Source organism: Pongo abelii, chromosome 1, assembly GCF_028885655.2.
Source record: "Pongo abelii isolate AG06213 chromosome 1, NHGRI_mPonAbe1-v2.0_pri, whole genome shotgun sequence".
Lineage (NCBI taxonomy): Eukaryota > Metazoa > Chordata > Mammalia > Primates > Hominidae > Pongo > Pongo abelii.
Genome location: NC_071985.2, coordinates 57,448,293 through 57,473,630, shown reverse-complemented (window position 1 = coordinate 57,473,630; position 25,338 = coordinate 57,448,293). Strand labels below are relative to the sequence as shown.

Here is a 25,338-nt window from a genome sequence, read left to right as displayed (position 1 = left end):
CTTTGTAGGTGACCTGACCTTTCTCTCTGGCTGCCCCTAACATTTTTTCCTTCATTTCAACCTTGGAGAATCTGATGATTATGTGTCTTGGGGTTGAGCTTCTCATGGAGTATCTTATCGGTGTTCTCTGTATTTCCTAAATTTGCATGTTGGCCTGCCTTCCTAGGTTGGGGAAGTTCTCCTGGTTAATATCCTGAATTGTGTTTTCCAGCTTGTTTCTGTTCTCCCTGTCTCCTTCAGGTACTCCAATGAATTATAGATTTGTTTTTGTTTTTTTTTTTTTTACAAAGTCCCATATTTCTTGGAGGCTTTGTTCATTCCTTTTCATTCTTTTTTCTCTAATCTTGTCTGCATGCCTTATTTCAGCAAGGTGGTCTTAAAACTCCGATATCCTTTCTTTTGCTTGGTTGATTTGGCTATTGATAATTGTGTAGGCTTCACAAAGTTCTTGTGCGGTGTTTTTCAGCTCCATTAGATCATTTATGTTCCTCTCTAAACGGATTATTCTAGTTAGCAGCTCCTTTAAGCTTTTATCAAGGTTTTTAGTTTCTTTGCATTGGGTTAGAACATGGTCCTTTAGCTCAGTGGTGTTTTTTATTACCCATTTTCTGAAGCCTACTTCTGACAATTCGTCCATCTCATCCTCTGTCCAGTTCTGCACCCTTGCTGGAGAGGTGTTGTCATCATTAGGAGGAGAAGGGGCACTCTGGCCTTTTGGGTTTTCAGCATTTTTGTTGTTGTTGTTGTTGGTTCTTTCTCATCTTCATGAGTTTGTCTAGTTTTGATCTTTGAGGCTGCTGAACCTTGGATGTGGTTTTTGTGGGGACTATTTTTTTGTTGTTGTTGTGGCTTTCTGTTTGTTTGCTTTTCTTTCATTGGTCAAGTCCCTCTTCCGTAGGGCTGCTGCAGTTTGCTAGGGGTTCACTTCAGGCCCTATTCATCTGGTTTGCTCCCTCGCCTGGAGATTTCACTCAAAGAGACTGGGGAACAGCAAAGATGGGTGCCTACTCCTTCTTCTGGGATCTCTGACCTCAAGGGGCACCAACCTGATGCCAGTAGGATTGCTCTTGTATAGGGTGTCTGACAACCCCAGTTGGAGGATCTCACCCAGTTGGGTGGCACAGGGAACAGAACCAGTTCAATGAAGTATTTTGATTGTCCCTTGGTGGAGGGGGTGTGGTTTGCTGGGGGAAAACCTACTTGCCTGGGCTGCCCAGATTTCTCAGAACTACCAGGAGGGAAGGCTAAGTCTGCCTGTCCACAGATACTGTGGCCACTCCTCCCCCTGGGGGCTCAGGCCCAGGGAAATCCAGGTTCTGTCCCTGAGACCCTAGCGGAAGTTGTTGGAGTTCCTACTGGGAAGCCCCACGCAGTGAGGAATAATGGGTTAGGGTCAGTTCTGGAGAGGCACTCTGGCTGCAGTCTGTCACAGCTGGTGTGTTGGGCTGTGGGGGACACCTCTTGGAACCAAGCTGTCCAGCCTCCCTGGCTGCAGCAGGGGAAAAGCACTGACTGGAGCCATAGAGATGGATGCCGCCCTTCCCCCGCCCAGGGAGCTTAGCCTGTTAGGCAGTTGTGAGTCCCAGTGCTGGCTGCTGCCCTCACACAAGGGGCTCAAATGGCTTCCACAGCAGGCAGCAGCAGCTGTGGTGCTGGTTGCCCCTCACCCAGGAGCTAGGCAGGCTTAAGCAGATTTCATCTAAGAGGCTGTTGAGAATCTGTGCAGCTCTAGGGTTGAGATCCTAGGCCCCAGTGGCATGGGTTCACAAGTGGGATCTTCCAATCCATGGGTTGCACAGATCCATGGAAAAAGCATGGTTTCCTCAGGTGGGTAGCACACTCACTCACCACCTCCCATGGCTGGAGGGGTGTGGGTTCTCCTGCCCTGTGTGGCTCTCAGGTGGGCTGCAACACCACTCTGTTCTTCCTTCCTCTCTGTGGATCACTCCAGCCACCTAGTCAGTTCTGAGGAGAGAACCCAGATACCTTGGTTGCCAGTGAAGGATTCACATGCTAATTATGGTTCTTTTGGATGGGGGCCTCCGAATGCCACTGTTTCTAGTTGGCCATCTTGGCCCTGCGCCCTCTTTTCCTTTTTGATGTAGGTATTTACAGCTATACATTTTTCTCTAAGCACTGCCTTGCCTGCATTTTATTAATTTTAATTCATAGTGTTTTCATTTTCACTCAGCTCAAAATATTTTCTAATTCCTCTTTTGATATCTTCTTTGACCCATTGGTTATTTAATAGTGTTATGTAGTTTCCATGTATTAGAGATTTCTTAAATTTCTTTTTGTCAATATTCTCCAATTGTATTACATTATAATGAGAGAACATACCTTTTATGATTTTAATCCTTTTAAATATTGAAACTTGTTTATGGCCTAACATATGGTGGGGAATTTTTCATGTACACTTGAGAAGAATGTGTATTTCACCATCATGAGCAGAGTGTTCTAGATATGTCCGTTAGATCTAGTATGTGTGTAGTGTTGCTCAAGTCTTCTGTTTCCTGGTGGATTTTCTGCCTAGTTGTTCTATCCATTATTGAAAGTATAGCATTAAATTTCCACTATTATTGTTAAATTGTGTATTTTTTGCACTTGTTGCTGTCCATATTTTGCAGCTTTGTTTTTAGGTGCATATATGCTTATAACTGTTATGGCTTACTCATAAATTGGCACTTCTGCTCCTCTTTATCTTTAGTAACATTTTTTTGTTTTAAAGTCTAGTTGTGTGTGTGTGTTTTTTTTTTTTTTGATATTACTGTAGCCACTCTATCTTTCTTAGGGCTGCTCTTTGCAAAATGTATTGCTTTCTGTCCTTTTGCTTTGAAACTATTCGTATCTTTGAATCTATAGGGCATCTCTTGTAGATGGCATATATGAATAATGTTTTCTAAATCCAGTCTAATGTCTTCTGCCTTATGATTGTTTATTCTACTCACATCTAATGTCATTAATGATATAGTTGGACTTATGCCTGCCAATTTACTTTTTGTTTTCCATATGTCTCATGTATTTTTGTTTCCCATCCCTCTTTACTTGTTTCTTTTGCATTAAGTGAATATTTTCTAGTCAAACATTTTAAGTTTTCTTTTTATTTATTTATTTATTTATTATTATTATACTTTAGGTTTTATGGTACATGTGCACAATGTGCAGGTTAGTTACATATGTATACATGTGCCATGCTGGTGCGCAGCACCCACCAACTCGTCATCTAGCATTAGGTATATCTCCTAATGCTATCCCTCACCCCTCCCCCCACCGCACAACTGTCCCCAAAGTGTGATGTTCCCCTTCCTGTGTCCATGTGTTCTCATTGTTCAATTCCAGCATCATCCTGATACCAAAGCTGGGCAGAGACACAACCAAAGAAGAGAATTTTAGACCAATATCCTTGATGAACATTGATGCAAAAATCCTCAATAAAATACTGGCAAACCAAATCCAGCAGCACATCAAAAAGCTTATCCACCATGATCAAGTGGGCTTCATCCCTGGGATGCAAGGCTGGTTCAATATACGCAAATCAATAAATGTAATCCAGCATATAAACAGAACCAAAGACAAAAACCACATGATTATCTCAATAGATGCAGAAAAGGCCTTTGACAAAATTCAACAACGCTTCATGCTAAAAACTCTCAATAAATTAGGTATTGATGGGATGTATCTCAAAATAATAAGAGCTATCTATGACAAACCCACAGCCAATATCATACTGAATGGGCAAAAACTGGAAGCATTCCCTTTGAAAACTGGCACAAGACAGGGATGCCCTCTCTTACCACTTCTATTCAACATAGTGTTGGAAGTTCTGGCCAGGGCAATTAGGCAGGAGAAGGAAATAATGGGTATTCAATTAGGAAAAGAGGAAGTCAAATTGTCCCTGTTTGCAGACGACATGATTGTATATCTAGAAAACCCCATTGTCTCAGCCCAAAATCTCCTTAAGCTGATAAGCAACTTCAGCAAAGTCTCAGGATACAAAATCAATGTACAAAAATCACAAGCATTCTTATATACCAATAACAGACAAACAGAGAGCCAAATCATGAGTGAACTCCCATTCACAATTGCTTCAAAGAGAATAAAATACCTAGGAATCCAACTTACAAGGGATGTGAAGGACCTCTTCAAGGAGAACTACAAACCACTCCTCAAGGAAATAAAAGAGGATACAAACAAATGGAAGAACATTCCATGCTCATGGGTAGGAAGAATCAATATCGTGAAAATGGCCATACTGACCAAGGTAATTTACAGATTCAATGCCATCCCCATCAAGCTACCAATGACTTTCTTCACAGAATTGGAAAAAACTACTTTAAAGTTCATATGGAACCAAAAAAGAGCCCACATCGCCAAGTCAATCCTAAGCCAAAAGAACAAAGGTGGAGGCATCACACTACCTGACTTCAAACTATACTACAAGGCTACAGTAACCAAAACAGCATGGTACTGGTACCAAAACAGAGATATAGATCAATGGAACAGAACAGAGCCCTCAGAAATAACGCCACATATCTACAACTATCTGATCTTTGACAAACCTGAGAAAAACAAGAAATGGGGAAAGGATTCCCTATTTAATAAATGGTGCTGGGAAAACTGGCTAGCCGTATGTAGAAAGCTGAAACTGGATCCCTTCCTTACACCTTATACAAAAATCAGTTCAAGATGGATTAAAGACTTAAACGTAAGACCTAAAACCATAAAAACCCTAGAAGAAAACCTAGGCATTACCATTCAGGACATAGGCATGGGCAAGGACTTCATGTCTAAAACACCAAAAGCAATGGCAACAAAAGCTGAAATTGACAAATGGGATCTAATTAAACTAAAGAGCTTCTGCACAGCAAAAGAAACTACCATCAGAGTGAACAGGCAACCTACAAAATGAGAGAAAATTTTCGCAACCTACTCATCTGACAAAGGGCTAAGTTTTCTAATTATTTATTCACTTGATAGTTTCGAGTTGCCTTTTTAGTGGTTGCTTTAGAATTTACAATATGTATGTTATCTGATTTTACTTCAGATTTATACTAACTTAATTCCAGTGAGATATAGAAACAATATTTTTATGTAGCTCTATTCCCTCATCCCTCTTTTTGTGCCATTATTGTTGTACATATTGCATTTATATATGTTACAAATCCAATAACACATTGTTATAATTATTACTTTACATAATTAGTGTATATGTTAAAAGCTGAAAAACAGCAACTACATGTTTAGTTCTTTTACTTTTTGCTTTCCATATGTCTCATGTATTTTTGTTTTCCCATTCCTCTTTACTTGTTTTTTTTTTCTCCTTGAGACAAAGTCTCACTCTGTTGCCCAAGCTGTGCAACAGAGTGAGTGCACACAGTGCAGTGGCACAACCTCGACTAATGGCAACCTCTGCTTCATGGGCTCAAGCAGTCCCCCCACTTCAGCCTCCTGAGTAGCTGGGACCACAGGCATGTGCCACCATGCCCGGCTAATTTTTGTATTTTTTGTACAGATTCGGTTTTAACATGTTGCCCAGGCTGGTCTTGAATTCCTGGGCACAGTGATTCACCTACCTTAGCCTCCCCAACAGCTGGGATTACAGGCATGAGCCACCACATTCAGTCTATAGATTTTTTTAAATTATACTTTAAGTTCTGGGATACATGTACAGAACGTGCAGGTTTGTTACATAGATATACACGTGCCATGGTAGTTTGTTGCACCCATCAACCCATCATCTACATTAGGTATTTCTCCTAATGCTATCCCTCCCCTAGCCTCCCACACACTGACAGGCCCCAGTGTGTGATGTTCCCCTCCCTGTGTCTATGCGTTCTCATTGTTCACCTCCCACTTACGAGTGAGAACATGTGGTGTTTGGTTTTCTGTTCCTGTGATAGTTTGCTGAGAATGATGGTTTCCAGCTTCATCCATGTCCCTGCAAAGGACAAGAATTCATCCTTTTATATGGCTGCATAGTATTCCATGCTGTATGTTTTCTATATCATTTCTGTTCTTCTTATTTTTTCCTATGGATTCAAGTTACCATATGGCATCATTTTTTCTACTCCAATACAACTTTGCTCCCACCCACCCACTTGGTGTTGCTTTTATTAAATATATTATATTTCTACATGTTATAAGCTGAAAACAAAGTATATAGATACTGTTATATACAATTTTTTACGTCAGCTGAGAGATGAAAAAGGAAATATGTATTTATATTATCTTTTGCAATTACATAATTGTCTACACTGATGGTCTGGCTTTTGAGTAGATTTGTTTGCATTTGGGTTTATTTGCTTACAGTTTTCAAAAAATACTTTAGTATTTTTAAAGTGGATTTGCTAGACATTAATTATCCCAGTTTTATTTATCTAGGAATGTCTTTGGTTTGGCCTGAGTTTGGAAAGATAGTTTTTCTAGATGTAAGATCTTTGGTTGAGAATATGTTTTATGAAGTTTGACTGCCATCTCACTGCATTCTGGCCATTGTTTCTTATAATGACTCAACTCTAAATTTTATTGTGGCCCACTGTGTAAGTTGTTTTTCTCTTGTTGCCTTTAACATTTTCTCTTTGTTTTGACTTTCAGCATTTTTACTCATACGTCTAACTGTGGATCTCTTTGCATATATCCTACTTGGAGTTTGTTGAAATTCTTGGATATATACAATGTTTTTCAGCAAATCTGGGAAAAGTTAGGAGTTTTTTAAAATTTTTTTTGCTCTTTTTTCCTATTTTTCTTTCAGTATTTCCATTATGCATGTATTAATTCATTTAATGGGTCTCACATTTCTCTTAAGGTCTGTTTATTTTATTTTCCCTCTGTTCTTTAGATTGCATAATCTCTTGATCTATTTTCAAGTTCACTAATTCTTTCTCTTGTCAATTCACATCTTCTGTTTAACCCTTTAATGGATTTTCTTATTTCATGTATTGTAGTTTTAAACTCATAATTTCAACTTAGTTCTTGCTTTTTTATAATTTCTAGTTCCTAATTTATATTATTTTTTAACAAGACATTGTCTTCATACCCTTCTTTCTCTAAGCGTAGTTCCATTAGTCCTCTGAACATGTTAAGAGTGGTTATTTTGAAATCTTTTTCTGTTGAATTTGTCATATCATCCTTCTCACAGTTTCTGTAGCCAGCTTTTTCCTATATGTTTCACAATTTTCTGTCTCTTTGCTTGTCTCATAATTTTTTGTTGAAAACTGTACGGTTTAAGTCATATATTGCAGCAATTCTGAATACTGATTTGCCTCTCTCCTCTCTGGGTTTGTGGTTGTTTACTAGTATTTGTTTTGGGACTTAGTTATCATCTTTCAGTGAAGTCTATTTCTCCCATGCTATGAAGCCTTTGGTGTCACTCCTCATAGGGCATATTACTGGGCTTGTATACAGCCATCTGTGATTATAGTAGTAGTAGCAGGGATGTCTTTTGACCTTTCTTTTCTTAATTTCTCTGGTAAGCTCTCTATCTCATTTGGCATCACAGCTGAAAGTTAGTCTCCACTGATTACTGACTGGTTGCTTTATTATTTTCAATAATGTCTGATACACAAATTTCTCAGCAGTCTGATTCAACTACATTTATGCAGGGGTAATTTTTGACACCAGTTTAAGGTTTGTCCTGATCCCAGGAGATCTCTTCTCAACTGACTAATTTTCTTTCTATCTATTGAACTATCTGGCTTATAATTTAACTTGTTGTTCTTAAAGAACATTTGGGAGCACCCTTAGGCTTGAACTTCCTCTGTTTCAAATAAAGTCAGCTCTAGGGAAAGCTCCAGAGCTATTTTTTAGTGATTGCTTTACCCCCTGATCAAAATTCTAAGCCACTGCTCTTGAAAGTTGGTGTAGCAAAATTTTTTGTCTTTCGTGGATTACCTCTTCGGGATGGAACTTCTGCCCTACAAGAAAGTTGAGATGAATATACTCAGGGACACAGGATTCTCATGCTATTATGCCTAGGACAGAATCTCCATTCTACAGGTAGGTGACTGATGTAGGAAGGGAGCCCCTGACTTCCAGAGAATACTCACCAGGAATTTAACTTTTTCAACTCGAAGTTAGAGGGCATAATAAATGCTGTTGGCCTGTTCCTTCCGATGAGGTATGCTAACTTATAATTGGGAGATAAAGAGAGAGAAGCCCATATTTTCAGCCACAACCTATCAAGTGGAGCTTCCATCAAGCTGAGCAGGAAGGGTGAAAGGAGGAAGTGGATGTTTATTCCAATGCCACAGATCGTTGCTGCTCTTATCACATTTAGTGGATTGTCTTGAATAAACATTTCTTAATTTGCTTTATGCTCTTAGAACTATTTTAAGAGAATATAGTTATTTCTAGAACAGTTTTCACCAGCTTTGTTGGTTTTACTGGAGAGTAGGTCTGTGGAATGCCTCACATTGTTGCCTCGCTTGCCACATTACACACTTGCTCCCACTTTGCCTTCCATCATGAGTAAAAGCTTCCTGAAGCCTTATCAGAAACTGAGCAGCTGCTGCTGCCAGGCTTGTACAGCCTGCAGAACTGTAAGCCAAATAATAAACTCTCTCTCTCTCCCTCTCTCTCTCTATATATATATATGCACACACATATATATATATTCTTTTCTGGATATATACATATGTGTATATATGTGTGTATATATATACACACATGTGTATGTGCGTGTATATATACACACACATGTGTGTATGTGCGTGTATATATACACACACATGTGTGTATGTGCGTGTATATATACACACACATGTGTGTATGTGCGTGTATATATACACACACATGTGTGTATGTGCGTGTATATATACACACACATGTGTGTATGTGCGTGTATATATACACACACATGTGTGTGTATGTGCATGTATATATACGCACACATGTGTGTATGTGCGTATATATATACGCACATATGTGTGTATGTGTGTATATATATGCACATATGTGTGTGTATATACACATATACACATATGTGTATATATGTGTATATATACACACATATGTGTATATATCCAGAAACGAATATATATGTACAAATTGCTACAAATACTTAGACTAGATATATACATATGTGTATATGTATATACACATATGTATATATGTGTATATATATACACGTGTATATGTATATACACGTGTATATATGTATGTATATACACGTGTATATATGTATGTATATACACGTGTATATATGTATATATATACACACATATATGTGTATGTGTGTATATATCCAATCTAAGTATTATTTGTAGCAATTTGTACTATACACACATATGTGTTTATCCAGAAAAGAATATATATGTACAAATTGCTACAAATAATACTTAGACTGGATATATACATATATACACATATGTATATATCCAGTCTAAGTATTATTTGTAGCAAATATATATATTTTTATATATGTATTTATATATATATAAATATATATGTGTGTATATATATATACATATATACACATATGTATATATCCAGTCTAAGTATTGTTTGTAGCAATGCAAAATGGACTAATACACTTCCCAAGAGAGAAGACTGATTGGTTTGCCCCTATCATGTGGATAGTGTGGAGATTTTACATAAATGACTTCCCCAAACCGCTCTAGTTCATAATAAACTGCAACTACAACAATTTTCTTAAAATAATCATTGCCTATAGACATAATATATATTCATTATTTGCCTACAGTCAGTTCTTTTACATATATAATGAAGATAAAACATTGATATTTAAAGCAGTAGAATGAAGAAACAGTCATTTACAGTTTGGTCATCAATTTTACTCCACTATCTGTATCTCAACTTTTTGCTCCAAATCATAGTTTGTGCATATTTAATTATTTTCATTGAATGGGAAAATACAGCTTTCATCAAAATGCACTTTTATGTCTAACTTCTCTTTGAACCAGAAAGACTTTTCTTATGCTTGATACAAATTACTCTTGCTCAAATTTAAATGAATTTCCTTCCTTCTGTTTTTAGCAGTCAGATCAAGCACTGTATTGCAGAATGAAAGTAACACAAACTATTACTATTATTTCTCAGATATTCATAGTCACTTTAAATTCTTTTTTTTTCCTCCTCTCAGATTTTTAGCCACTTTTCTCATCATGAGGTCACTGCAATTCTAATAAGAGATACAGAGAAACCCTCAAAATTATTCTTAAAAAGAGTCTTTAACAAAACTATATACTAATGGGTTGCTTGGACTGTATTTTTAAGTTGTGTATTGCATATAATAGAAAAATTATCTCCATACCTCACACAAGACAGGGAAATAACTATAGGGTTATATCCTTTGCATAATTGATCTCTAAATTTTAAAAATATTATGATTATGTTGCTAAGTAATTTGCAAATCAATGGCTCCTAAGGGTCTTGTATCCTTTGGAAAAAGCTATATTTAACAGTTCATTTATATTGTATTTTCCTAAATGCAAAATATCTAAAATGCTGCTAGAACACCTGGCTTTAGGGTCATCCAGTGAAACTAATTTGAAACATATCTTAGAAATGTTTACTTCTCCAACTACATTATGTGAAAAATAGTGTATTTATGTTTTTATGTATATATATGACCACACTATTTTTACATGTGCATTAGTACTAGATGTGAAATGTCTGAATTGTCTATATGTCAAATCCCAAGTGATTTACAGGAAGAACACCTGAAACTGTAGCTAACACAAGGGTTCTCCTTAACCCTTGCCATGATGGCCATATATTCTTTCTCCAATTCTATGCTAAAGCCTTTCTACTACACAGTTAGACCAACTTATCAATCACAGAAGTTTCATCTAGGCAGATAAACCTCTCAATGTGTTCTAAAATTTCAAGAGGGCCTCGAAAATTAGAATAATTCTTAAGTCTCAATAGTTCTAAGTCCCCAGAACTGAACATTATAGAAATCTGTAAGTGAAGATTGCCAATCACATAAGATCATGATTTATTCTTTCATGCATTCGTAAATTCAATAAAAGATTTGCTGAAAGCTAACTACATGCTAGGTGACACAAGACAAATATCATTTAATATCTTCAAGACACTTAATATAGGTTTGCATATATTTATAAACTAATAAGGATAATAAGTATCATGATTGCTTTAATAAAAATCTGATTAAGGTAATAGATTATAAAGAGAATCCTAAACATTTCACAGGGTGCCAAATGAGAGGACACAAACAGAAAAAAAAGCTACTGAATATAGACACATAAACATAAATTGATCTTATGCATTTGGGTAAACACAGGATTATACTGCAGCTGGAGAGGAATTTAAGAGAGAGAACAGCAGGTAGGAGAAAGATCTCATATGCTGTAGCATGCCTAATGGCAATGAGAGCAAGTAATAAACTTTGAGCTGGTTATTGAAAATATCAGTATTGAATTTAGGATAATTACATTAGCAATAGTATAAGTGATGAATTGGAATTGGAGACAGAGGGGATTAAAGTAAGACTGTAATCAGAGAAACCAGTTTGGAGAGCAATTTAGAAATATTCAGAGACAATTAACTGACCTAATTAAGAGTTTAAGAAAGCAAGAACAACTGGACTTAGTAGTCCCATGTTTGGAGGGGAGAGAATGAAGAAGAGGTATATTAAAAATATGTAATTTAGAAAACTTGATAAGAAATAATATTAGTTGGTGAATAGCAGAAATAACCTTTTAGTTTTAGTCCCAGATTTCATTAATTCAACTAAGACCTTTTATTATCAAGCACTGTACTAGGTGTTGGAGATATAAAGATGAATAAACAAGTCCAAACCCAGCCATTAAGGAACTGAACATGTAAACATAAAACAAATATGAAAACAACTAAATGAAACACTGTACAAGCATTTTAGTGGAATAACCACATTGCACAGTACAAACACACAGGAGAAAGGAGAAAGAGGAGGAAGTAAATGCAGGCGGGTTTAAACTGAGGGAGGTAAGCAGACCCAAATGAGATGAAGAGGTATGAGTTATATTACAGAAATTTTTACATTCTAATGTTAAAAAAATTGGACTCTAACCTGTAATTATATATCCATGGGAGAGTTTTAAGCATGCTAGGATATGAATATTAGAAAGATTAATTAAAAGATTATTTGAGTGGTGTGTTTGTTAGGCCATTTTTGTACTGTTATAAAGAAATACCTAAGGCTGAGTAATTTATAAGATAAGAGGTTTAATTGGCTTACAGTTTTGTAGGCTTTACAGGAAGCATGGTGCTGGCATCTGCTTCTGGTGAGGGCCTCAGGAAACTTACTCATGGCAGAAGGTGATAAGAGAGAAAAGGGCAAAGTGCCATACTTTTTTAAACAACCATGTCTTATGAGAACTCACTCACTATTGCTAGGACAGCGCTAAGGGAATGGTGCTAAACCATTCATGAGAAATCCACCCCAGTGATCCAGTCACTGCCCAACAGGCCCTAGCACCAACACTGGGGATATCTTCTCAACATGAGATTTGAAGAAGACATCCAAAATATATCAGGTGAAATTATAGAAAACATAATTTCAAGAAAATTGAAGGGTAAGCATGACATAGGAGGCTACCAAAATTTTGGGTCAAATATCTGAATTAAACAAATGGCTGGAGGGAAAAGAAATAGAGATGAGATAGGGGGCAGTGGTTCAGAAAATATAACTGGTTAGTTACACATTGTAAGGGAAAAGCATCCTATTGGATAAACCATCCTATTGGATAAAGCATTCTTTTGGATATAATTTATGATTATAGGACTATTTTTATGGTTGTATGGTCAACTAGAATAAGGAATTCTAAAGAAGAAAAAGTTATTAGGTTAATTTGTGATCAGTATAGTGAAAATATAATTCATTTTCTTTCCATGCCTGTGCCTATTCATTGAAAAGTAACTTTCCATAGTCTGTTAAGTGGGCAGGATAATCGACATCCTAACTATAAATAATTGGACAAAATCTACAATCCTGACCAAAGATGGATTAGTCATAATCCTTTCCCTGAAATTGTAAAAAGAAGACAACTGCCTTTGATTGACTAAACTGGGCTTGAAACAATTCTACTCCTAGATATGTTCCTAACCAAAATTCATGCACATGGACACAAAAAGGCATGTACTAGTGTCAATTCCAGTATTAGCTGTAATAGCTCCAAGCAAGAAATAACCCATCGAATATTCATCCAAAGTCAAATGATCACTGTATTGTAAATTCCTCACACAGTGGAATAATATGCAGCCTTAAAGAACTACAGCTAAATCTAGCAATATTGATCAATCTCAAAGACACTTTGTTGGTTAAGTAAACCAACCTAAATCAATTTATAAATTCCAAGAAATCCAATTCAAAACTCTAATTGTGTTTTTGAGTGATTTAATTTAAAATGTATATGGAATAAAAATGTACTCGAATATCTAAGTTAACCTACAAGAAAGAAAGAGATACTATTATTATACTAAGTTATAGCAGTCATTAATGCTGTTTACTGAACACTAATTTTCATGCTGTGATCACATGTTAAGATGTAACTTCCTGGATTTTTGTTTTGGATGATAAATTATAAGCCAAACCTAGGTATGTCACTTCTGGACTGGAGCATTCATTTAATTATCAGCTTGAAAACTTCCAGTCTGTTCTTCCCTCTGGCTTGTGAATGGCAACACAGAGTTTCAGGTTTCAGTAAAAATCACTGTTCCTGAGTTACTAAGACAACTGGAGTATCTTGCAGACCTTCAGTGGATCTGCAGCATGAGTGAAAAGTAAACCTCTCATTCTAAGCCACTGATGTTTTCAAGTTGTTTATTACTACAGCATAACATAGCCTGCTCTGACTTATTGAAAAGCCGTTGGTGCAAAAAAAGACTAATGGACCAATAGAATAAAATGGATAGCTCACAGACAAACACTGTATGAACAGGGTACACTACAAATCTAGAAGAAAACAATTGTTTGGTGTGGGAAAACTTGTTCACTACATGGATGAATATAAAACTTGATGTCTACTTAAGACCACACAAAAAACGGGAAGCCTAGGTGGTGGATTAAAAGCCAAATTTAGAAGAAATGTTCAGTAGAAGAAATGTTGAAAAATTATTATGACCAAAAAAATCACTTATTAAGTAAAAATTTCATAACACAAGCCAAGAAGCAAAAAGTATAAAAATAAACCTGGAAATCAATCAGAAAAAGCCTGCAATCTCAAAACAAAAATAAAGGACACATCAGTCACTTTCCAGCAGAGAACCAAAAACATTGACAAATAGAAGATGAGATGCTCAAAAGTATAGTGGTCAAAGAAATGCAAATTAAAGCAATAATGCTGTATTACTTCTTTTAGAAAGTTGTATAATTCTAAGTGTAGAGGACATAGAATCCCTCATTCCTTGCTATGGAAGGATAAAATTGATTGGATCACACTGGAGAACAGTCTTGGTTTATTTAGTTCAATAAAATATACACAATTCTCCTCCTAATAACACAACACAAAGGTAGTCTACAGGACATGCAAACAGCTGTTCACTGAAGAATTGTTGATAGAGATGGGGAGGATAGATGCGCAAATTCTGGTAGAGGCCATGAGTACTGTAAGGCAGTTGGAAGCAACATATTAGACAAAAACCTAGGAATGTGAATGATCTCAGAAATAAAATGATTATTTTAAAATGGAAACTATATTATATCATATAATTCCAGTTATGTATACTAAATGTCTGCAGACAAAATAATCATTTGAGAAAGAATATAATTAAATGCTAAATATGCAATAAGCACAACAAAAACGGTTGACTGTGTTTGGGAAGAATGGGAGTCAGGTATAGAGATAGAAAATAATAAACAGGCAAATAAAAAAAGGAAAAAATACTGTTGGTTTTCAAATGTTGACTATTTGCAAATTGAGAACTATGTATGCTACCAAAACCAACAAGAAATGTCATTTGTCAAATTAACAATTTGAGACTAGTTTTAATGATCTATATAAAACATCTAAGATGGAGAAATAAAAATATGTTACAGTGATATATGCCTGTGTTATAATTGTGATGGGCAAACCAGTTTGATCCAGGTGTTATCAGAATAATTTGTATGTATGAATTCCAAAGTGCCTCCAGAATTCAATGTGGAATTTCACAAGACATCTTAAACTTATATGTGTATTGTAAAAAGATTTTTTAATTTAAAACCAAAACTTTGCCATGCCCACTCTCAAATTTTATTTACTTCCTCCTTTCACTGCTATCTGCCTGTTCTGCTTATCCCTCAAACATTAGTTCACTCATTCTAATAGAATATAGCCCTATGATTGGTGTTAAGGATAATAGATATAAGCAACAAGAATATGAAAAATAACTTCAGCTATGATTTTGCATTCTTACTATGTTGTTGTAAAGTGCTGAGATATATGCAAACACCTACATCATTTACTAAAAATTATATACACAAAGACAGGAAGAAATGACTGAGATGAACCTCTACATACAGTTCTGCAGGCTGCCTGGATATAAGTGATTTGTGTGTCTAAATGTGTATGTATCTATTAATGAACCATTACTCCAGGAATGGAGAGCTAGATTAAGTCTGACGTGTTTTACCAACTGCATTTTAAAAAATGCGAATTGGATAGACATCAAGAAAACAAAGAGAATCTATGTGGGAGGGAGTGATTCACATTTCCTGTGACCAGCACCAGTGAGACCGGTTGACTCCAGGAAGAATTGGCAGTTCTGGGGAGAAAGTGTGGCCTTTGCTAGCACAGGAGGTCTGGAAAAATGAATGTAAGTTGCAACAATTCAGAGTTGTCCTTTGGATAAATGTTCATAGAGTGATTGTATTTCACAGGACATCGCTAGTCAATTTTATGTGATAAAGAAAAAGGGAAGAACACACTCAAGAGGAACCAAAGTTTAACATGTAACAGGATACATTTTATGTCAAAATAAAAATACAATAATTCACTGTGAGGAGTAAGAGGACAAATAGAGCTATTAATGTTACATAAGGCAAGTTCTAAGCTTAGGAAATAGAAGAGTACTTACTGGTGTCACAGAACATTTTTAAGTGTTCTGAAGACATAATAGATTCTATATTTAAAATAACACAGATAATGTAGGAATTTAACTTGAAATGTAAACTCTATAATTACCATTTCATGTCTTCAATTGCTTATTGCAATAGCAATATTCAGGAGCACATTACAAATCCCCTTTTTTAATCATTTGTCTCTCATTTTTTTCCTACAGGCAATATATTGCTGACAAAACATCACGACTTATTTCTTTTTCCATAAAATCCATTCTTATTTGTGTCTTGTTCAACATTAAATTTAAACATACAGCCTTTAATTTAGTGTCAGAATTCTGAAACCAAAACTATTCATACCTAATATATATCCATTTGATACCAAATTCTATTTTATCTTCATTTCAATCAATACTTTTCTCATCCTATCTAGTAGCCCCTAGATATTTGTATGTTATCATTAAACATTATTTTCTGTATTTATTTCTTCTGAAAAGTAATTGATTTGCATCACCAAAAATGGCAAGCAATAACATAACCAAATTAGAGACTTGAGCATAAAAGTGTATTCTAGTAGATTTGTTTGAATACCTTGGTATTTGGTTCAGAATATTCTGAGCATATTCTCACCTTTAGCAGTTTTCCTTCTTTACTCACAGGAAGATTAGTAACAGAATTATTAAAAATTACAGAAATTATGTAATGCTTTATATAGTCTCTCTCTCTCTCTGTATGTGTGTGTGTGTGTATATATATATATATATATATATATATATATGAGATCTTCTTTTAATACATAATTATTTTTTCTTCAGTTATCCCAATCAAAAGTGGAAGCATGGAGGCCTTTCTTATGTTGCTATTTGATGACCACACCCTTAACTTCAGTTACAAACTTTTTAAAGAGAAGCAACTTTTGCACTAATATAATCCATTTTTAATCCATTTCCTAATCCACGTGTATTTCTTAAAGGTAATTACTATATATACATGTTAACCATGACCATCTAACACCATGGAAAAAAACTATACCTTAGTTCTGACACTAAGAACATCAGGCAATAAGGGTGACATTATTCTACAAATAGCTGCTACTTCTGGGGAACATTTTTCTCCTTCAAGTGAAAGCAGATGTTTCTATACATAATTAAACAGACTTTTTAGTCTTTAATCTTCCTTATTTTTTAGTACTAATCTTCATATTCACTTTACATGTCTTATAAAATGCCTAGCATTTTTCTGTGTTACTTCTTCCAGAGCACAAATTAAAAATGAATGAAATAGAATAAATCCATTCCTCAGAAACAACACACATAATACAATAAAAAGATATACTGCACAATGCAATGTTAAAAAATCCAGAAAATAGTGCAATTAAAAAAGATTGGCTTCTTTTCATCCACATAGAGATAATGAGGGAAAAAAACCTCAAATTTTAGGTCTCAGAAGACACATATTAGGATGCTTCCTTAAATGAATATACCTTGAATTTAATGTAAATTCCCAGAAAATATTTGGATTAAGAAATTCATTTTCCAAAAGTTATATTCCTTGTGTTGAGACTGTTTTTAATGTATATTTGTGACCTTCTTTCAAGGAAAGTGACAAAATGCAGGTACAGAAGAAAAATTACCATAAAGCATGTTCTGTGTCTAAGTGTCATTGATACAGATGGCTAGTTAACAGTGCTGCTGCATTTTGATAACACTGGAGGAAATGCATGATTATATTTCAGCATTAGCAGATTGTCCTCTCTTTTGCTATGTTATACCTAAAACATTGGCCTTTTGCTTTTCTGTCCTTACATAGAGATAAACTTTAATTTTTATTTAAAAATCTGTCATTTAGAGCTTAGTGGACACAATAGTTTCTGTAGTTAGACTTTTTGAGTTTAGAAACATGCTCAGCAACCTACTAGACCGACCTTGAATATAATCCTTCTGTGTCTCATTTTCATCATCTGTAAACTGGGGCTATTAATAGTATCTCCCACGTAGGAGTATCATAAGAATTAAATGAAACAATACACCTGGTGAGAGTTCAATAAATGTAAGCTATTAAAGTAGTTTAATCTACAACAGAAAAGAGAAATGCAAAAATCTAATTATAATAATAATAAAACTAAAAATAAGGGGCACAATAAATTTACAAGCAATGTTAGAGTACATTTAAACCTGCCTGAATAAGTCGTCTCAGAGAAAGCCAAATAAATGAGAGGTCTTTTCAGTTGAGTGTTGAAGAATACATTTATATATATATATATGAAAATAGGCTTAGAGAATGGAATAAAAAGGTAAGGAGTTATGAAAGTGCATGTCACACTTTGAAAATATCATATAGTCTTGGTAATTGGAAAGGATATTTAAAAATAAACATCACTTTTTGATTAATGATTTTATTTTCTTTGTAATGATGGCACTAAAACAAATGAGAAAATAATAGAAAATCCCTGTGCCTCCCTTTCTTTGCTCAATTTTTCTATTTTTCTCTATTTAAAATTTCTCCATTAGTAAAAAAATTAACCTCTTTGAGTCAAGCAGACAAAAAAAATTTTGGCCAAGTCACAGAGATTTTTTTTTTTTTTTTACTTAAGAGTTTTTTAAAAACCCCACAAGTTTCTGGTGAAAGTGCTGACTTAAACTGAACTTCAGCATCCATTAGGAAGTCTGAGTGAAGCTGTCTCGACAGAACTGGGCTTCATCAGCCCAGATAATGATTTCAATACTGCTGTTTCCAAGTACTCTGGGCTGTGACCTCCTTCCTTGATCTTTCAGAGCTGTATCAGTGAGCACGTATTTGTCAGAGTGCAGATACAAAACCCAATGCAGAAAAGCTTGTGAATTCAAGGAAAGGCTTGTGGAACTTCCCCATTGAGGGTCCTGCCATCTAGATCTGCAAGGTCCCTCTGGGATGGGTCAGTCTTATATAAGCAGTTGTCCACTTGATTTGATTTTATGGGTTCTTCTGCATGCTCTACCCCCACAACTATCCTACCTATTTTCCACTCTAGAGTGGAGCAGGCTTTCTAAAAACAACCTAGATACTGAGTTGAATTTGGGATCAACACCTTCCATAAAACCTGCTGTTCTGGCAGAGGCCTGGGCAGTTCTCTTCAATGTCTTCTTAGGCTCTTCCTCCTGTTCTTTTCTTCCATTCACAATCCCAGGTCGGGTTCTCTATCATCAGCTACATATTTGAAATAGGGTTTAGAAGAAGACCCCAAATATCACTTCTTGTATATGAAACACGATTCCAGTGCCTCTGTTCTCAGCTCACACCTAGCACTGCAGTTCTCTACCTCCAAGTCACTCTACTGTATTATTCACCATTTCTGACTCTCCTTCTTATCATTTACAATTTAGTACAGGCTTTCTCCTAGATTAATTCTGTACAAGACCTGTGTTTTGGTAAAATAGTCATCTCTGCTATCCATATTTCTTCCATCATATAAGTTCTCAATTGTATAATTATTTACCTATAGATGTTGTTAGTCTCTGAGCTCTTGGATGTGAGGGGACTTCTTTTAATTTTTTTTTAACCTCAAAACCCAGAAAATATCTAGCATTAAATAAGTGATCTATAAATGTTTTTTGAATTAACTAATTACCTGTTTTCCCTAAAATAACTTGCATACTAAATAAAAATGTTATATTAATTATTCATTTATCTGTATATAACCACTATCCTTTCACTACAATTTTTTTTTTTTTTTTTTGAGACAGAGTTTCACTCTTGTCGCCCAGGCTGGAGTGCAGTGGCGCAATCTTGGCTCACTGCAACTTCCACCTCCCAGGTTCAAGTGATTCTCCTGCCTCAGCCTCCTGAGTAGCTAGGATTACAGATGGTCACCACCACGCATGGCTAATTTTTAAATATTTTCAGTAGAGATGGGGTTTCACCATTTTGGGCAGGATGGTCTCAAACTCCCGATCTCAGGTGATCCACCCACCTCAGCCTCCTAAAGTGCTGAGATTACGGGCATGAGCCACCACACCCAGCTTTTCACTACAATCTTTTTTAAAAATATAAATGCATTTTTGGTAAGTAGCACATAAGTTTTTAATATATTGCTGTAAGTACCATTATTGTAATGTTTCTCTAAGATTGGAGTAAGTAGGACTTAAAGAAGAAGAATAAATGCAAAATTCTATATAGCATGCTGAGAACAAACCTTTTCTTTTTGAGACGGGGTCCCTCTCTGTTGCCTATGCTGGGGTACAGTGTCATGACTCTCAGGCTCAAGTGATCCTCCCACCTCAGCCTCCCTAGTAGCTGGGACCACAGGCATGCGCCACTACGCCCAGCTAATTATTTATTTTTTAGAGAAGGGATTTCACCATGTTGCCCAGGCTGGTCTCAAACTCCTGGACTCAAGCGATCTTCCCACCCTGGCCCCTCAAAGTGCTTGACATTTTAGGTATGAACCTCCATGTCTGGTCCTTTTCTAATTTTTAATTTCTCCAAAAATAAAGGTGCCCTTAAAGTTAAGGCAAAGGCATGTTCAACTTTACCGCACCAGCCAACAGTGGTTGCTATTTGTGTCGGGGAGCAAACTGCAGCTTCTAGCTACTTAGTGTCTGAGATAGATGGTATGGATTTAATACAAATGTTGAAATTCACTTAAGCCTTTCACACTGTGAAGGTTAAGTGACCATTAAAATGGGAAAGTTCCGTATGTCATTTTAGTACATAGACAAAAAAAGATACATCAACTACAAAACATAATTCATTAGGTTAATGATCTATGCTGAAGTTGCAAATACATATTAGGGAGGTGATTCATTGATTCCATCAACATTTCCTACAGCAACCTGCATTTTAGAGATCTAACGTGCGTTTTTCTTCGGATCATTGTGTAGTAAATGATGACTTAATTTCTCTGTCAAAATAGCATTCTCCATGCAAACCCAGAAGAATTGCATCAAGTCGCATCCTTGTGCAATATCTTCCAATCCAAGCACATCTCAGCTCTTTCTCAGTTACATTTTATTTTAGCAATGACAATTTTTTATTACTATATTTATGTATCAGGTATGCAACCCAAACAACAAAAAGGGCAACAAAACTGTGTTCTTGAACAGCTGCCAATGATGCAGTGTTGGGAAATAAACTTTTAAATTTTTCTTTTAAAAACCTTCTTCAAACAAGACATATTTCTTGGAGGTTAACAGTTTGCCAGAGAAACGTGATATAATCTGAAACACACTCTGGCTTTCTCAGGTATTGTGAATTTCTGATAATGTACATAAACTGTTTGATCTCAAATTAACTCTATGTGGATGAGAGGTGAAAGCCGAATATAGATAATTAGTACTCAAAGCGATGTGGATACTATTCCAAGCAGTGGATGGGATCTGAAATTTAAAAGTTTGGAATCTTATGTCACCCAACAATGTGGAGGATGGGAGAGAGATGTTGAGTTAGAGAATGGCAAGGAATGATACTGGAAAGGCACACTGGAACTACATAGGAACCATGTTTTAAGGTCCTCACGTTAAAGAGGACACATTTTTTTTTTCATAGAGTCGATAAAACACCAACAAAGATTTATAAGGATTGGTAGGCAGTGTTTATAATTCTTGAAAGAGTCTGGTGATGAGGAACCCCGTTAGGAAATTCATTGACAGTCCAACTGAAACACTGTGAGTAATGAGGATAAGGTGGGTAGACACGGAGATGAGACACCAAGAAGAGAATTGTGTTTTAAATAGAGTCTAACTAGAAAGAAAAGGTAAGACAGAAAGTGAAGTCTAGGATAATTGTAGATTTTCTGGCTAACACTGCATATATTGTGATATAATTAGGAAGGAAGAAAAGTATTGTTAAAAAAAGAAAAAAAAAGAAGGAAACTTGGAGATTTTCATAGAATGGGCACTCAAATAGTTGAAGAATTGAATTAGAAAAATATGCCCATTCCAAACCACAATCAAGCAATTTTTCCTTTCTCTGTGACTTTTTTCAGTATATGCATTTGTTTTTCTTCCCTCCTACATGTTAATCCTAACTAAACAGATATTCTAGCAATATATTATGAATGAATACATGAACTATATGAGAAAAATCAAGCTGGGAGTTTTTGTTTTACAGATGAGTAAAATGAGGCTTAGAGAGAGTTTTAATAACAGAGATGCGAAGAAGAACAAGACAAGTTTGTGCGTGTGTGTGTGTGTGACATTATATTTAAGGCAGGCTTAGGCTTAGTGTGTTAAGGACATGAATAAATACTTTCAACAATGTGTTAAGTGTGTATGAAAGGGGCTAAAAAATGGCTAACAATTTGATTGAATTATTGTACATTCTTGGAGAGTAAGTTCGTCCTATTATAATAATATAATCTTAATTGAACTGCATGACCAATTAAGGTTACTAAAAGATAATTATATACTGAAATATAATAATGTATAAAAATATTATTATACAGTGAGGCATGTTGTGATGACTCAGTCAATAAGAGTTGCCTGATGATGGAGAATAAATACAGGGTGCAATAAATAAAATACAGGGTGCAATGAATATGACTCATTCAGGGCAAAGCGGGAAGGAGGGTGGTCACCAGGAAATTATTCTGCTCTTGATTCCATTATGGCTGCACAATTCTTGAGGAACGTCAATATCTTTCTAGGAGTAGGCTGCACTTTTGAATAGTCACTTTATAGTTTTAGATAATGCCTTTTTCCCTTCCTCCAGGTAAAACATGCATGAAATATGAAATATCTAAAAAGGGGTATCTGAAAATAAACATTTTGCAAATTGTCCCATTTGAATGTGTTTGAATATGCTAGTATATTTGCTACATTAAAAATCTTCTTGCTCAGTTACTACTTAATATATTGAAAGTTAATTCAAAGGTAATTCCATAGAGGAAAATACTTATATAATTAAATTTATATATCAACTTCATATCTATTTTAAAGCTTAAAATAAATTTATAATCTTTCTGTGTAAAACATGACTCATTTTGCTCTTTTTTTGCATTGTTGGATGTCGTTTTCATTTCTGAAAGAATTTACATGCGACAGTATTTTAAAATAGAGGAGAAAAACATAGCTAACACTGAATATTTTAGAATGGCTACATTTGGGAAAAATTGTTTTAAATCTTGTTATTTTGCAGTAAAATTAAAGCAACTAAGTTAGAAAAAAAAATGTTTGCCCTCTTATATTTGAAACTGAAGCACCGCTTCTTCGCTATGAATAGAAATTTGGTATGTTACACAGCTTTAGAAAACATACCATTTTATTTATGTCAGTTAAATCTAGACACAACTTTTGAAGTGTATGAGATATAAAAACTTTAACTCTATTTGTTTAGAACTAGGGTGTCATTCAAAATCTTGTCATTACCAAATATTATATTGCACCAAAATTCAAACATACACAAAACAAACAGTATAAATGTCCCAGATTTTGTAAAGAAAAGGCCCATGTAATCAGTCATCATTGAAATGTAAGTAATTAAAGAGTATATATTTCAATGCCCTGAGATAAACTGCCATTGCTTTTCATAATTTTTTAAAGGTTAAAAAAAAAGAAAATGAAAGGAAATAAAAGGAAGAAAGGTTGTCTAATGATTTAGGTTTCTTTACATGCTAAAATAATTTGCCATGGCAATCTAAGCTTAGAACTCCATCAAGTGAAACTTTCTTTTTTTATTTAAAAAATATGTGATGTGTTATGAAGTCACTGTGTTTCTATTAAAGAAATCCAATCCATTCAACAAACATTTGCCATCATGTATCATATTCAAGGCATTGTGCCTGAAAAAGTAAAAACTATAGGAACCTTGTTGCTTGTTACTTTTCCTTGTCCCTCTCACATTTTAGATGATTCTTGTCAAAGAAATTAATTAATTGATAGCATATTTTCTTTAACATAATTATATTTTATTCAATATTTGACAAATACTATATGTACCCCAATATAAAGCAATTCATGCTAAAAAGTTTTTCTACCATATTCCTGACTAGAATAGCCAAACATTTTTAAGTAATTTGAGTTTATTGACTTTTAGCAATTTTTGTGGAGACTACTAAGCTGTTCACTAAGCCTGCTCTTTTTTCCCCTAGGTGCACGCTTAGACTGCATTGCTATTAGATGTTTCTATGGATTGAATGTTTAAGTGATGTGGACCATTCCTAGGCCTTCTAAGTTGGATGGGGAAAACCACAATGACCTGGAGGATGGCAGAGCCTCCATTACCTCAGGTTTCTTAATAACTGTGTGGAACACTACTATACTGCTGACTTGGGACAATTACCCTGGACTGTTATGTGATAATTTAATAAATTTTGTTTTATATAATCCACTACATTTTAGAGGTTTACCATCACAACAGTTTAACTAGATATGTTGAGAAAATTATCAAATGCATTATATATTAATTTTTGAACTTTTAAAACATTGTGTATATACATTTAAAATCTATATAGTGTATTAAATATTATGTTGATTTTGGAATAAAATAATTCTTACAAGTCATAATGTAATTTTGTTAAAAGCTCACATGCTTCTTTGACATTAGCGTTATCTTAACTTCCAAGTGAAATGTTTTGGACAAAAACATTTAGAGTTCATGTTATCAGCTAACGATTATTCCTTTCCTCCTCTCCCCTCTTCTGTTATCATGGTTCCCCCTTTCTCCATGAGAGAATAATATTCGATCACTCCATTAGCTCTGGGCTCAGTTGTTGATTTGCATTAATAAATAGAATGCTAGCGGACCTGAAGCAAGAAGAGGTTTTAAATCTGCTGGCAGGGATGGGCTTTCTCCAAAAGTCTGCTTGTCCTGGGTTTCTCCTCAGGTAGCTGCTGATCCAAGGAGAATGAGAAGACTGACAGAGCAGATCTCTGCTCAACCCGAAGTCTGAAGCAAAGGCACCCTATCCAACCCACAGACATGTCAATGAGATAAATAAACCCTTAATGCTGTTCACCATTGGGGTCTATATTTTCATGCAGCATTACTGCAAGCAGTAGCTGACTAATATAACATGTATAATGCTCACTGGAGATTTTAACAGAAGTTCAAGTTTTTATAACACAGAGGGAGTTGATCCTACTTTTTATACTTATAAACTCCAAAATCTAACAAAAATGATTTCTGTTTTTCAATTGCCTTTAAACAGATTACAATGACACTGACATTTCACATTTACAATCCTGAGACCATACGCCAAGATATAAAATCTCTATTAAATGTGTTTGCCTCCTTTGCTAGTTTTTCTGTTAAATGATCTCTCTATGCATCAAAAACTAGCATTAACTGAAATAGTTTTATGCTAATATTTTTCTTCTGAATAGAACATCTTATTTCAAAAAACTAGTCTGAGATATTTTTAA

General features: G+C 35.1%; 1 long non-coding RNA gene across 3 annotated transcripts in view; it reads left to right on the top strand.

Annotated features, from left to right (window-relative positions):
• LOC129048556 (uncharacterized) overlaps positions 1-24,476 on the top strand; it is a 31,217-nt gene extending 6,741 nt beyond the window's left edge. The window contains exons 4-5 of one of the 3 annotated variants that reach the window (XR_008510969.1): positions 16,816-16,973; positions 24,066-24,297. This is a non-coding gene — a long non-coding RNA (uncharacterized LOC129048556). Of the gene's footprint in view, positions 1-16,815; positions 16,974-24,065 lie in introns of all 3 variants that reach the window. The other 2 variants (XR_008510972.2, XR_008510974.2) reach the window with 2 other exon arrangements.
• Positions 24,477-25,338: the final 862 nt, after the last annotated feature.